Source organism: Procambarus clarkii, chromosome 19, assembly GCF_040958095.1.
Source record: "Procambarus clarkii isolate CNS0578487 chromosome 19, FALCON_Pclarkii_2.0, whole genome shotgun sequence".
NCBI lineage: Eukaryota > Metazoa > Arthropoda > Malacostraca > Decapoda > Cambaridae > Procambarus > Procambarus clarkii.
Genome location: NC_091168.1, coordinates 30,101,991 through 30,107,971, shown reverse-complemented (window position 1 = coordinate 30,107,971; position 5,981 = coordinate 30,101,991).

The window sequence follows — 5,981 nt, the reverse complement described above, 5'->3', positions numbered from 1 at the left end:
CGTTTGGTGAGAGCGATCAACAAGCAGCTTGATCAGTCGGCGTCCGGGTCGTCCTCTGACACACGGCTCTCAACTTTTGACATTTTGCTATATAAAGCCGAGACCCGGGGGGGGGGGGGGGGGGGCGGGCAGACACGACCCCGGTGATCGATATGTTCCCTTATTAGTGGGGACAACACCCCCCTCCCCCCCCCCCCACCCCCACCCTCCAGCGACCTCCACCCACAACATCGAACCCCACCCACTCCAGCGACTCCCCACCCACTCCAGCGACTCCCCACCCACTCCAGCGACCCCCACCCACTCCAGCGACCCCCACCCACTCCAGCGACCCCCACCCACTCCAGCGACCCCCCCACCCACTCCAGCGACCCCCCACCCACTCCAGCGACCCCCCACCCACTCCAGCGACCCCCCACCCACTCCAGCGACCCCCCACCCACTCCAGCGACCCCCCACCCACTCCAGCGACCCCCCACCCACTCCAGCGACCCCCCACCCACTCCAGCGACCCCCCACCCACTCCAGCGACCCCCCACCCACTCCAGCGACACCCCACCCACTCCAGCGACCCCCACCCACTCCAGCGACCCCCCACCCACTCCAGCGACCCCCCACCCACTCCAGCGACCCCCACCCACTCCAGCGACCCCACACCCACTCCAGCGACCCCCACCCACTTCAGCGACTCCCCACCCACTCCAGCGACCCCCACCCACTCCAGCGACCCCACACCCACTCCAGCGACCCCCCCCACCCACTCCAGCGACTCCCCACCCACTCCAGCGACCCCCCCACCCACTCCAGCGACCCCCCACCCACTCCAGCGACCCCCCACCCACTCCAGCGACCCCCCCACCCACTCCAGCGACCCCCCCACCCACTCCAACGACCCCCCACCCACTCCAGCGACCCCCCACTCACTCCAGCGACCCCCCCACCCACTCCAGCGACCCCCCCACCCACTCCAGCGACCCCCCACCCACTCCAGCGACCCCCCACCCACTCCAGCGACCCCCCACCCACTCCAGCGATCCCCACCCACTCCAGCGACCCCCCACCCACTCCAGCGACCCCCCACCCACTCCAGCGACCCCCCCACCCACTCCAGCGACCCCCCCACCCACTCCAGCGACCGCCCCACCCACTCCAGCGACCCCCCACCCACTCCAGCGACCCCCCCACCCACTCCAGCGACCCCCCACCCACTCCAGCGACCCCCCACCCACTCCAGCGACCCCCCACCCACTCCAGCGACCCCCCACCCACTCCAGCGACCCCCCCACCCACTCCAGCGACCCCCATCCACTCCAGCGACCCCCCCACCCACTCCAGCGACCCCCCACCCACTCCAGCGACCCCCCCACCCACTCCAGCGACCCCCACCCACCCCAGCGACCCCCCACCCATTCCAGCGACCCCCCACCCACTCCAGCGACCCCCCACCCACTCCACTGTCACCCCCGCCCTCTCCAGCCACCCACACCGACTACAACAACCCACCCACACCAACGATACATCCATTCCAGCGATCTCATTCCCTCCAACAACCTCCACTCATTTTAAACAACGCAAACATCTCCAGGGACCCACAACCCCATCAACGACCCCTCTACTTCTCACCAGAAGCCTCACCCCTTCAAACTACCTCTCATCCCCTCCGCTACCCCCCATCCCTCTACTCCTACCAGCAAGCCCCATCCGTCCAACGATCTTCACCCACTTCAACAACCCCTCCCCCCCCACACCACAACCCTCACCCCAACACAACACATAAGACACAGCAGCCGGAAACGAAACCTGATCGTCGTAGAACCGGTTGCTTGGGGGTCCCTTCAGGACACAACCGGCCGCGGGGTTCGGAAGAAGACATGAATAATTAAGATGATAATAGAGTAAGAGAAGGAGGAAGGAAGCGTCTCGGGTGTCGGGGAGGCCCGGGAGGGAGGGAGGGAGGGAGGGAGGGAGGGAGGGAGGCACCAGGAGAGTGTAAACAAATAATCAGCTGTTGATCAGCTGATTCCTGCGTCAGCTGTGCTGGACCACGTGCTCCCAATGTTTACCTTGGCCCTTTAATCCGCTAACCAGTAGGATGAATACAATGTTACAATTACCTAAATATAGCACTAACGGTTGCCAATTGTCCTCTCTCTGCCTATTAGGTTTCACGCCATATTGCCATTATTATGGCATTAGCAATTAAACACGAATATGTTGATTAGCTAAGAGAGACGGTCTGAAATTTAACAAGCTCTCACGTGTCCACTTACGAAACCTGTACACCTTTCAACAATCATAGCGGCTTTGTTTACAGTTATTAAATAGTTAACGAGATTGGAACTTCACAACCCGAGGCTTTTATTGTTATAAACAACTTCCTAGTACTCTGGAGCTCATACATTGTTTAATGACTGTACACAAAGGCGTCATCATTAAGAAAGATGCACAGGTTTTACAACTGATTATGTAAATGCTTTATGATTGCTGGTTCTTGGGTTTCTTTATCAAACTGTCATTTACAACTTTACTGAACTTTAGAACCAAAATTAAGTTTTAATGTGAACTTAAAGTAGTATTTAGGAGTTAAAATGAGGCCACTTAAGTTAGATCAGCTGATGGAGGAAGTGTTCACTAGTGCCTGGGAACGTCACAGTGACGGTGACCGTCACAGTGACGGTGACCGTCACAGTGCCTGGGACCGTCACAGTGACGGTGACCTCACGCACCACCGTAACGTCAGGCTGGGAATCGTGTTTGTTTCACAGTGTTCTTGTTGTGTTTGTTTTCCTCCCCTGGTGTGTGGCCAGCCTCCCCTGGTGGGTGTGTGGCCAGCCTCCCCTGGTGGGTGTGTGGCCAGCCTCCCCTGGTGGGTGTGTGGCCAGCCTCCCCTGGTGGGTGTGTGGCCAGCCTCCCCTGGTGGGTGTGTGGCCAGCCTCCCCTGGTGGGTGTGTGGCCAGCCTCCCCTGGTGGGTGTGTGGCCAGCCTCCCCTGGTGGGTGTGTGGCCAGCCTCCCCTGGTGGGCGTGTGGCCAGCCTCCCCTGGTGGGTGTGTGGCCAGCCTCCCCTGGTGGGTGTGTGGCCAGCCTCCCCTGGTGGGCGTGTGGCCAGCCTCCCCTGGTGGGCGTGTGGCCAGCCTCCCCTGGTGGGTGTGTGGCCAGCCTCCCCTGGTGGGTGTGTGGCCAGCCTCCCCTGGTGGGTGTGTGGCCAGCCTCCCCTGGTGGGTGTGTGGCCAGCCTCCCCTGGTGGGTGTGTGGCCAGCCTCCCCTGGTGGGTGTGTGGCCAGCCTCCCCTGGTGGGCGTGTGGCCAGCCTCCCCTGGTGGGCGTGTGGCCAGCCTCCCCTGGTGGGCGTGTGGCCAGCCTCCCCTGGTGGGCGTGTGGCCAGCCTCCCCTGGTGGGCGTGTGGCCAGCCTCCCCTGGTGGGTGTGTGGCCAGCCTCCCCTGGTGGGTGTGTGGCCAGCCTCCCCTGGTGGGTGTGTGGCCAGCCTCCCCTGGTGGGTGTGTGGCCAGCCTCCCCTGGTGGGTGTGTGGCCAGCCTCCCCTGGTGGGTGTGTGGCCAGCCTCCCCTGGTGGGTATGTGGCCAGCCTCCCCTGGTGGGTGTGTGGCCAGCCTCCCCTGGTGGGTGTGTGGCCAGCCTCCCCTGGTGGGTGTGTGGCCAGCCTCCCCTGGTGGGTGTGTGGCCAGCCTCCCCTGGTGTGTGTCTGGTGTGTGGCCAACCAAAAAGGGGAAGAGACTAATAAAGTAGTGAGGGAGAGGTTAGAGAAAGAGGGTTGGAGAGGAGGTTACCTTGGTTACCTTGAGGTGCTTCCGGGGCTTAGCGTCCCCGCGGCCCGGTCGTCGACCAGGCCTCCTGGTTGCTGGACTGATCAACCAGGCTGTTGGACGCGGCTGCTCGCAGCTTGACGTATGATTCACAGCCTGGTTGATCAGGTATCCTTTGGAGGTGCTTATCCAGTTCTCTCTTGAACACTGTGAGGGGTCGACCAGTTATGTCCCTTATGTGTAGCGGAAGCGTGTTGAACAGTCTCGGGCATCTGATGTTGATAGTTCTCTCTTGAACACTGTGAGGGATCGGCCAGTTATGTCCCTTATGTGTAGCGGAAGCGTGTTGAACAGTCTCGGGCATCTGATGTTGATAGTTCTCTCTTGAACACTGTGAGGGGTCGGCCAGTTATGTCCCTTATGTGTAGCGGAAGCGTGTTGAACAATCTCGGGCCTCTGATGTTGATAGTTCTCTCTTGAACACTGTGAGGGGTCGGCCAGTTATGTCCCTTATGTGTAGTGGAAGCGTGTTGAACAGTCTCGGGCCTCTGATGTTGATAGAGTTCTCTCTCAGAGTACCTGTTGCACCTCTGCTTTTCAACGGGGGTATTCTGCACATCCTGCCATGTCTTCTGGTCTCATGTGGTGGTATTTCTGTGTGCAGGTTTGGGACCAGCCTCTCTAATATTTTCCACGTGTAAATTATTATGTATCTCTCCCGCCTGCGCTCAAGGGAGTACAGATTTAGGCTCTTTAGTCGGTCCCAATAGTTTAGATATTTTACTGAGTGGATTCTAGCAGTAAAGAATCTCTGCACACTCTCCAGGTCAGCAATTTCTCCACCTTTGAAAGGGGCTGTCATTGTGCAGCAGTACTCCACTCTTGAGAGCACTAGCGTCTTGACAAGTATCATCATCGGTATAGCATCTCTAGTGTGAAAAGTTCTTGTTATCCAACCTGTCATTTTTCTTGCAGTAGTAACGGCTACTTTATTGTGTTCTTTAAAGGTAAGGTCTTCCGACATGAGTACACCCAGATACTTTACATTGCCTTTTCGTTCTATGTTATGATTTGCCTGAGTTTTGTATGTGGTTTCCGTTTTTATATTTTCAATTTTCCCGTAGTGCAAGAGCTGGAACTTATCTTCGTTAAACACCATATTATTTTCTGTAGCCCATAGAAAGACCTGATCTACATTTGACTGGAGGTTTGCCGTGTCCTCTATGTTGCCTACTCTCATGAAGATCCTAATGTCATCTGCAAAGGATGATACAGTGCTATAGGTTGTGTTCTTGTCTATGTCCGATATGAGGATGAGAAAAAGTACTGGAGCAAGCACAGTACCCTGGGGGACTGAGCTCTTCACGGTTGATGGGCTGGATTTTAGAGTGGACATGTTGTGAGAGGCTGGAGTAGAGCCCTAAGACCCCCACTGTTGGAGGCTGGAGTAGAGCCCTAAGACCCCCACTGTTGGAGGCTGGAGTAGAGCCCTAAGACCCCCACTGTTGGAGGCTGGAGTAGAGCCCTAAGACCCCCACTGTTGGAGGCTGGAGTAGAGCCTTAAGACCCCACTGTTGGAGGCTGGAGTAGAGCCCTAAGACCCCCACTGTTGGAGGCTGGAGTAGAGCCCTAAGACCCCCACTGTTGGAGGCTGGAGTAGAGCCCTAAGACCCCCCACTGTTGGAGGCTGGAGTAGAGCCCTAAGACCCCCACTGTTGGAGGCTGGAGTAGAGCCCTAAGACCCCCACTGCTGGAGGCTGGAGTAGGGCCCTAAGACCCCCCACTGTTGGAGGCTGGAGTAGAGCCCTAAGACCCCCACTGTTGGAGGCTGGAGTAGAGCCCTAAGACCCCCACTGTTGGAGGCTGGAGTAGAGCCCTAAGACCTCCACCACTGGAGGTGCAAGAGGGCATTGTACCAAGAGCTTCCTGGCCGGACACGTCACCACTAACAATGCTGGCCAGGACAAACAGCAGCAGCGGGACAAAGACAGAGGTCACATGTAAGACAACAAAGGTTGGTCGTCCACAATGCAGGAGCATATGGCCGCTAAATGGTCACCATCCACGGACTTTCCTCTCTTAAATTACCCGAAATAATCATGTTTGAAAACTAGGGATATATATTTTGAGAAAAGGGCGGCCCCCTGACCCGTCGGGAATGTACACAATGGCCGGCTATACACTGAAACAAGGGAGATCTGACCCCCTCGGCACATATGTC